Source organism: Tupaia chinensis, unplaced genomic scaffold (genome assembly GCF_000334495.1).
Source record: "Tupaia chinensis unplaced genomic scaffold, TupChi_1.0 Scaffold000311_2, whole genome shotgun sequence".
Taxonomy (NCBI): Eukaryota; Metazoa; Chordata; class Mammalia; order Scandentia; family Tupaiidae; genus Tupaia; species Tupaia belangeri.
The window spans coordinates 4949684-4959633 of record NW_006159803.1 but is presented as its reverse complement, the minus strand read 5'-3'; the positions used below and the strand labels follow the sequence as shown (position 1 = coordinate 4959633).

The 9950-nt window shown below is 41.4% G+C and overlaps 1 pseudogene; it reads left to right on the top strand.

Moving 5' to 3' along the window:
- The first annotated feature begins 8667 nt into the window (after positions 1-8667).
- On the top strand, positions 8668-9717 carry LOC102474523 (DNA-(apurinic or apyrimidinic site) lyase-like; annotated as a pseudogene).
- The last annotated feature ends 233 nt before the right edge of the window (positions 9718-9950 follow it).

The following is a 9950-nucleotide window of genomic DNA, read 5'->3' as shown; positions in this document are numbered from 1 at the left end:
AAAGTGAGAAAGCAAGCCATCAGGTCCGGGATTCAAACTGCCATTAGCCATATGGGAGTCCAGCGCCCTTAACCACCACTCACCCCTAACTTGAAGCTTTTCTAGTCTAGAGCCGCGTTCCCAAACTAAATTTTAAAAGATATATGAAAATTGGTTGGAAAGATACAACTTACTGTTAACTGAACCACTCAGCAATTCCCCTGCCCCTCATTAAAAAAATATATATGCATGTTATATATGCATATATTATATTATTATAAAATATAGTTATTATAACATGTCATCATATATATGCATATATATAATATATAAGATTTTATCATCTTGGACCTCCAATTAGAGCAAAGGAGACTTCTGAGCAGTGTCAAACAAGGACAACGGGAAATTTTAGGAATTTAAAAATTTACAGGGCCAGCAGGTGGAATGGTGGTTAAGGTACTAGAATTCCTACATGGCCAACCGCGGTTCGAGTCCCCAACCTGTTGGCTTGCTTTCTCTCTCTCTCTCTCTCTCTGTCTTTCTCTGGCAAAATTCATGTGAAAAAGAAAAGAAAGAAAAGAAAAGAAAGGGAAGGGAAGGGAAGGGAAGAAAAGAAAAGGAAAGAAAAGGAAAGAAAAGGAAAGAAAAGAAAAGAAAAGAAAGAAGATAATTATTTTTTTAAAAAATTATAAGTAGATGGGCCTAGTAGGTCTCATGGTGGTTAAGGCACTGGACAGTCTCAGATGGCCAACCACAGTTCCAGTCCTGGACCTGGTGGCTTGCTTTCTCACTTTCCCTCTCTCTCTTTCTCTCTGGTCAAATTAAAATAAATGAACAAATGAATGAAAATTTTTAAAAAGTTATCAGTAGACATTATACACAGAAATGATTACAACTGGGGCTGGCAAGGTGGTATGCTGGTTAAGGCACTAGAACCCCACATGGATGGTTGCAGTTCAAGTCTCAGACATGGCAGCTTGCTTTCTAGTCAAGTTTTTAAAAAAGAAATAAAATTAAATAATTATTTTTAAAATCATTATGACTGTAAAGTTATAAATTGTTATAATAACGAACAGACTTGTGAGAAGTCCAGCTGGACAGACAGGTAATAATCACAGAGTAACTAAATCCAACCTCATTCTCCTCTCCAGAGAACAGCTAATAAGCTGAAAGACAGAGTTGGGGAAAGGAAGGTGACTTTATTGGATAGACAAACTAGCCAAGAAGATGACAGACTAGTGGCCTAAAGAATCATCTTAAGGAAAAGGGAACAAAAACTTGATTTTTACAGCAAAGGTAAAAGCTGAGTGAGTTGGATAAGAGGTGACAGTCCCTTCTGGACACTGAAGCAGTGAAGTGGATCTCGGTTATTCCTCTTTAGTTATTTCTCTGACCCTAGCTCACTCTGTTTCTACAGCTCTTACAAGAACAAAGGTTATTTCTGTACACCTTCTTACCTCCCTGGGGGTACTGGACATAGCTCATAAGATGCTTCTCCACTGAAGAATGCAGGAGAGGCTATCTGGAGTAAATGATTACTCAGTCTATAGACAAGGCTATGAGCTGAGGCAAACAACTCATGAGCAAGATGCAAGATGGAGTCTCTATGGCTAAGCATTTTTCTTGTTTTGTTTTGTTTTGTTTTTACCAGAAGGCATTAGCACTTCCCAGAGAGAGAATGAGAGAGGTAGAGGGAAAAAGCACTCCACAGTGGGGCATGGTCATGCACAATCACTTATCCATTTCCCCACCCTGTTGAGATTTTCCTGCACACACGCACCCTGCATGCTTTTCAAGTCACTGGTCTGAGATTCCAACCATGCATTCAGCCATGTGGGATCTATCTCTTTTTATCACCAGGCCACAAGGCCAGCTGTGGCTGAGCATTTTTCGTGTTAATTCAGAAGCATTCAGAACTAATCTTGACTGGCAAATACATGGTGGGTGAGCACAGGAAATGTATGAGATTTAACAGGAAACTTTTTTGAACTGAAATTTCTTATTTTTTGAAGAGATATTTTTGCTATAGAGCACACATGCTCGCCAGAGAGAAAGCAAGAAATCACACTCCCCCCCAGGGGGGATGGCCACACCACAATCCCTTCTCCTTCATTCTCCTCTTGGAATTTTGGGCATTCACAAATACGCCCCGATGTAAATTTAAGCTGCCAGGTCTAGGACTCAAACTGGTTGGCAACATGGCAATCCAGCGACATAACCATTCCACCATCTGCTGGTCCCATGAACCAAGATTTCTAAAAGTTTTTTACAACAACCAGAAAAGTGAACTTAAAATATTCTTTTATCATGATTAATATGCTGTTATGGAAAAAGTGTGGGCTTTGAGGTCAGAAATAGCAATATTCAAATCCAAGGTCTACCACTTAGGAGAGCTGAGACCTTGGGTAAATTATTCTTTCAGAGGATGAGTGGCCATAACTCTCAAACAGGATAAGATGTTCCGTCTTTCAGGGTCATTCTGAGGGTTAGGTAAACTAACACTAACACGCAGGACAGTACGTCACAAACCATAAGCAGTGTATCTTCCTAGGTATTCCTCCATAAAAGTATTCTTAAAGCCAAAGTCACGTAGATAGTGCAAATATGCCAAACACAATCAGATGTACTTTACAAAATATTCAGAACAAGAAAGTTTCTATGGACATAACCAAACTCCATAAAAATGTTTTAAAAGGTTTATTCATAGCCAAGTTTGTGAGTAACCATGGCCTGTGAGCACACACTCCGGAAGTCCTGAGAAAGTGTTCTGGGTGGTTTAGATACAACATCAGAAGAGACAATAATGTAAACCCACACATGGAGTTTTCATACTAGCCTAGCCCTGAGTGGCAAAACATCTGGAAGGGGACTTACAGGTGAGTTTGGAAATTCTTAGGTTAGTAATTGGTTTAAAGCTTAAGTCTTTTTCTCAAAAGACTCAGAGTCAGCAGAGAAGAATATCTGAGTTAACTTTAACAGAGATAAGAAAGCCTTGCTATACTTCGTGTGATGTTGAGCCAGTCAGGGTGTAGGGAGTACCTCACAGTCACTGGCCCAAAGCTGTGGTCTGCTTCAGCAAGACTAACCACTTATTAACTACATGGCTATTCTTAGGCCTCTAGGAAAATTTTAGAACAAAGGAAAGTGGTCAATTTTAATTTTCAGAAGTACAGACCTAAGTGTCTCCAGATGATGTATGGTGCATATAGAAACTCATGGCAGAGAAAGGTCAGTGGGCTCCTAATTGCCTCAATCTATGGATAAAGAGAAAGATATTTAAGTTGGAAAGGATATAACAAATCCTGACAAGTAATCGTAAAGAGGTTGTTAGGAAGGAAGGAAGGAAGGAAGGAAGCAAGGAAGGAAGGAAGGAAGGAAAGGAGGAAAGAAAGAACAGATCAACTCTCCAAGGTCAGATGGATGAATTGTAGGAAAAGAACTATGGGGGGGGAAGTGCTGTTCCAGTTCCCTCTCCTCTCAGCTCTCCCATAGGAAATCCAGCTTCAACTCAGCCATGGCACTTACAGCTTTGTTCTGTAGAGTAATTCTTTGTATGTATAGAGTAGGCGTTAATGATTCATTTTGGTGGCCCCAACAGGACCAGATCCTGGGTCTTAAATGTACCTACAGTTCAGTAGGTATTTGTGAATAAATTAATGTTGTCATATGCATGAAGGTTAAAGATAGAAAAAAAATGTCTCCAGATTTTCAAAGGTGGGTGAGGGTCAGTTCCTCAGATTACACATAGCAATATTCAGCAGAATTCCAGGGACGACTTGTAAACTTTTGAAAGATATTTGAAAAGTTTACGGGAAAATATCTATTATGAAAAGCAATGCATGAATTTCAAGTCGTTGGCCCCAAAATAAACCATTGCCCTTCTGTCTTCTGTTGGCTTTCTTCTGAGCCTGTGATGTGCTCCTCTGACTGCAGCTGGCTGCCTCACACAGCCGACTCCCAGGACTCCGTTCAGAATCCTTGAAATCATTCTCTGACACCCACACCTGTGTCCCTTACACACTAAAACCCCTCTGTCGTAGCTGACGATTACATGGTTATGTGCAGATAGGAATGTACGTCAAGTGGCTTACTGGATTTTAGATGCTGTTTCTTTGTTGAGATTACTTTTTTAGGCAATATCCTGTTCCTCAAACGAAATACTAGGTCATCAGGAAAGTCATGACGTATTTTGCTGTTTTTCTGTACAAAAATATCGTGACTTTCCCGCCTACCCAAGAATGATGATCTTTTTTTGTCTATCATTTTAGCCATGACTGCTGAACAAGTCATTCGAGGCTGCAAAATGCTGGTGTTGTAAGCTGATCAATCCTTCTTTTTTTTTTTATGACAAAGAGTCTTTACTTTTAAATGATATCAGTCAGTATACCAAGTAATAACATGTAACAAGTTTGTGAATTCTATATGTAGGTTAGCTACCCCAGTGGTAGAATTTGGAAATTTCAGCAGTCATATTGTCATGTTTTGTTTTCTGTGCCAAATTGATATTTACTAGTAGCTCTTTATTCATACTATCATTATTAATAGAGAAAGGTGGACTGCACGGTGCTCATTCATTTTCCTTAAGTCAGAGAAAAACGGGTCTGAAATTTCATCAACTGTACAAGTTTAGAAATGTAACATGGCATTTTTCATTTTGGAAATCTGGGCCAAACTATTTCTTCCCAAAAGTTTCAAAAGATCCCATTTCACCAAGAATGAAAAAAAAAAAATACACACCCATTGTGTGTATGCATCTGTGTGTAAAAGTTGAGTAAGAGCAGTATTGAGATTTTGCCCTTGCGTAAGAGCAGTATTTTGATTTTCTTACCGATAGCTCGGAAGTCAAGCTTCCGGCCCAGACTGAGCTACCTCAAATGTTCATAAAACCACACGCCGACCTACTGTGCATCTAATTCATCTGAGGTTCGAGCCAGTGGAATATATGGTTTGTGGTGCTACTTATTCATCCCTGACATGTTTCATTTTAATTTTTTTAAGTATAACCATACAATAATGGATTTTCAAGTTCTATGTCCTTGCATAAGATTATTACCTTAGTGCATTGATTCTCCATTTATAACAAAATTATTTTACAGCTCTATAGGTCTGAAATCTTGAAAAGGTCTTACTGGGCTAAAAGGAAGTGTCAGCAGGACCACCCTTTTTTCTGAAGGCTGTAGGAGAGAATTTGTTTCTCAGGTCTTTCAGTCTTTTGGGGGGCTGCTTCCAGTCCTTGGCTTTCTTCCTCCGTCTTCAAAACCAATGCTGCTGGTAGAGCCCTCATCTCACATTTCTCCAGCCTTTCCTTCTAGCGTCATATCCCTTGAAGTGTAGCAGGAAAGCTTCACTACTTTTAGAGACTCACGTGTTCAGTATGGGCCCATCCTGATAATCTAGGATAGTCTCCCATCTCAAGGTCCCTCTCCCTTATCACACTGCAGAATGCCTTTGGTCACGTAAAATTGCAATTCGCAAATTCCAGGAATTAAGGCATGGACATCTGTGGGGACATCATCTGACCTCCTGCACTTCAGTTTAAATATTAAATGGGTCCACCAATAATACTAATCACTAGAGGGTCCTTCCCAGCATCCTACTCTCTGAGCTGCTTTTGATCCCTATTCATTAAGATTTCAATATTTTCCTCAACAGAGATGAACAGATGTGCGTTGTGTCTACCAAGGATACAATATCCAAAGGTTCTGTAATCACAAGAAATTTATTTTATTTTTCTATTAAAAAAAATTGCTATAGGATTCATATGTTTGCCCAAGAAAGACAAAGAAAGAGAGGGATAGTAAAGAAGTACCCCCCCCCCCGTGGGGGATGAGCATACTGCATTCTCTTCTCTGTTCTCCTCTTTGGGAATCTGGGCAAGCATGCACACGTGCCCAGCATGTTTTTCAAACCTCCAAGTCCAGGACTGGAGCCACATAGTCACTAGTCATGTGGGATCCAGTCACCTTAACCACCATGCCAGTGGCTGGTTCAATCACAAGAAATTTCTTACTAACAGAAGAATAAATATAATAGATACCATTTATCAAGTGTTTACCACATGCCAAGCACTTTTCCAACTCCTTCCAATGTTTGGACTTATTTTACCCTCACACAAACCTATAAGGTGGGTGTCAGCATCATTACTATTTTGCTGACAAACAAACTGAGGTACTAAGTGTATTTAAATTAAATGAGCTTTGGGGCATTATCAAAAGAAAACATATTAGATATCCTCAGTATAGTAACTTTTTTTTAAGAGAGATTTTTGCTATAGGACATGTGTCCTCACTGGAGAGACAGAGACAGAGAGACAGAAAGTGAGAAATCACCCTCCAGGAAGAATGGCCACACCACAATCCCTTCTCCTCCATTTTCCTCCTGGGATTTCGGACACACACACAAACATGCCCAACGTGAATTTTAAACCACCAGGTCTGGGACTAGAACTGCGGCTGATGTAACCATTACACCCTCTGCTGGTCCCCAATACAGTAGTTTTAATAACGTAAACACAGTAGATGTAGTACCTAGTCTATACGGCATCCTATTAAAAAAAAAAAAAAGAATTATTCATTTTTAGAGTTGAGGGTACAATACAAAGAAATTCCTACTTTTTGAATTTGAAAGAAATGCTTCTGCGTGTGTGTGTGCGCGCGCGCGTGTGTGTATATATGTCAGGGCGAGAGCGTGAGAGAGCTTAATCAACTTGATATCAGAAGGAATTTCCCCTAGTTCTGTTTTTCATTTTGTTTCTGCCATCTTGCTCTAAGATGTCTGTTTAAGACACTAGGTGTATATTATTTTGCCTTTGGAGCTTATTAATAAGCAGTTATTAACTCAGCATTATGAATATGCAGGCCCTATCAGAGCCCAATAATAATGACAGTTCCATTCATGATGCTGTGGAATAGCTCAAGGTCAGTCCTCAGGAATGCAGCATTTGACCTCTCTGGTTTAAATATTGTGTAATAAGAAAGCAATTGCCAAGTTTCCTTGAATTTGGCTGATGCAGAGCTTTGAGCCACAAAGAAATATTTTTGTTTCAATGTCAATTGTTATTTGCAAGAGTTTCTAAATATTAGTTAACTACAACACTTGAGATTTAGGGGGTGTTATAAAGAATCCATTTCTATCAAAGCTTACCTTTAATTTTGATGGGCCTTTCCACTTCCCAACTCATTTTTTTTTTTTATGAGGAAAGGAGACTTTAATGGCAGTCTTGTGAGATTGGGCATCTGATAGGCAGGCACTCCCAAACTGGTTACAAGTAATTTATCCCCTAGTACGCAAGTCCCGCCCCCAGTTCCTCATTGGCTAAGTACTATGAGTGTACAGTCTTCCCAGACGTTGCCAGCAAGACTCATTACTCCTTTTTAGTTATGAAGGTGAAGGCTGAGGACAAGCCCGCGAAAAGGGCTGGCCAAATATCTTGAGGAGGGAGAAGAACTGGCAAGTGAAAAGGACCAAAGAGCTGGTGACCAGCCACCATTTTGAGAAGTCATTTCTCAAGGTGACTTGTTTTGGGTTGTGTTTGTTCAGTAACTTTCTGGGAATGTGTATTTTCTGGGGTTGTCACATTTGCAAGCTGGTTAAGCAACTTTGGTTAAGCTAGTCTTGAAAATTAATCACTTAAGGTTATTTTTTTGCAAATCCCCTCTTTTTTTTCTTTTTAAGAGTCACTAATTTCATTTTCATTTATATTTTGGTATTTTGGGTTCTTTTCAAATTGTCTTAGTACTTGTTGGCTTTCCTCCTCATAGTCCTTAGCGTCCATCAACATAAAGTTATTTGGGGTATAGGTCATTAGCATTTATTTTTTGTTTGTTTGTTTTAGAGAGGTTTTTGCTATAAGGCATATGCGCTTGCCAGAAAGACAGAGAGAGACAGAGAGATAGAAAGCAATCAACCCCCATGAGGGATGGCCATCCCACAATCCCTTCTCCTCCATTCTCTCGGGATCTTGGGCAAGCACGCACACACGCCCAGCATGAGTTTAAGCCACCGGGTCCAAGACTTGAACCATGGTCAACTACATCGGAATTCAGCAACATAGCCATTACGCTAACTGCTAGTCCCAGCATTTGTTTATTAATTACAGCTTCTATGACCCTCTGTGTTAGGCCTCTGACACAAGCGATATGCAGCACCACACTGCTGTTAAAACTCCATCTACAATTGTGACCACCAGATGGCATAATGGTTATGTCACTGGACTCCCACATAGTTAACCTTGGTTCAAGTCCCAGACCTGGTGGCTTAAAAGAAACACTGGATGAGTGTGCAAAAGAGGAGAATGGAGAAGGGATTGCAGCATGGCCACTCCCCACCCCCCCGGGGGAGAGGGGATTTCTCGCTTTGTGTCTCTCTGTTTCTCTCTCTCGCTCTCTCTCTGACAAACATATGCACCCTACAGCAAAAAAACTCTCTAAAAAAAAAAGGAGGGCCGGCAAGTGGTGTGGTGGTTAAGGACGCCCGGACATGGTGGCTTGCTTTCTCCTTTTCCCTCTATCTCTGTCTCTGTCTCTCTCTCTTGTCAAATTAAGTAATAATAAGTGGAATTAAGATAATTGTTTAATTTAAAAAAAAAAAAAAGGGAGTTCTTTGTGCTCGGGTAAGGAGGACCCTGGCTGTGACCCAAGCAGGCCACGTGGTTAAAATACTGCTTCGGTGGGCGATATTGTACAGGTGCCGAAAAGGGTGTTGGTTGCAGAGATGGTGAAGTGTGGGAAAAAGGGAATGGTGGCAGAAGACAGGGAAGAGCCCAAGACAGAACCAGAGGCCAAGAAGAGTAAGGCTGGAGCAAAGAAAAGTTAGAGAGGCACCAGGAGAGGTCCCAGCCTTGTATGAAGAGCCCCCAGATCAGAAAACCTCCTCCGGTGGCAAATCTGCCACACTGAAGATGTGCTCCTGGAATGTGGATAGTCTTCAAGCCTGGATTAAGAAGGAAGGTTTGGATTGGGTAAAGGAAGAAGCCTCAGATATCCTATGCCTCCAAGAGACCAAATGTTCAGAGAACAAACTACCAGCTGAACTTCGAGAGTTGCCTGGATTATTCCATCAGCACTGGTCGGCTCCTTCAGACAAAGGAGGCTACAGTGGAGTGGGCCTCCTTTCCCGCCAGTGCCCAAAGTCTCCTATGGCATTGGTGAGGAGGAACATGATCAGGAAGTGATCTATGGCTGAATTTGACAAATTTGTGCTGGTAACAGCAGATGTACCTAATGCAGGCCGGGGTCTGGTCTGACTGGAGTACCGGCAGCGCTGGGATGAAGCCTTTTGCAAATGTCTGAAAGGCTTGGCTTTTTGCAAGCCCCTTGTACTTTGTGGGAACCTCAATGTGGCTCATGAAGAAACTGATCTTCACAACCCCAAGGAAAACAAAAAGAATGCTGGCTTTACTCCGCAAGAGTGCCAAAGCTTTGGTGAATTGCTGCAGGCTGTGCCACTGACCAACAGCTTTTGGCATCTCTACCCTGACACGCCCTACGCCTACACCTTCTGGACTTCTATGATGAACGCTCGATCCAAGAACGTTGGTTGGCGCCTTGATTACTTTTTGTTGTCTCAGTCTCTCTTACCTGCATTGTGTGACAGCAAGATCCATTCCAAGGCCCTTGGCAGTGATCACTGCCCCATAACCCTCTACCTAGCACTGTGACATTCCCCCACTCCCAGTCACGTTGAGCTTGGGAAATAAGCCCTCCAAACTAGCATTTCTTCTTCAAAAATGCTAGAGAATTCTATACTGTATTTCTCTTCTATAAAAATATAATCTCCGACCAGGCTCTTGGGACAGACTTGGGTTTCTTTTTGGGGGGAGAGGTTTTTGCTATAGGGCTCATGCACTCGCCGGACAGACAGACACAGAGAGACATAAAGCGAGAAATCACTCCCCAGGGGGGGATGGCCACGCCACAATTCCTTCTCCTCCATTCTCCTCTTGGAATCTTGGGCACACATGCACACAAGCC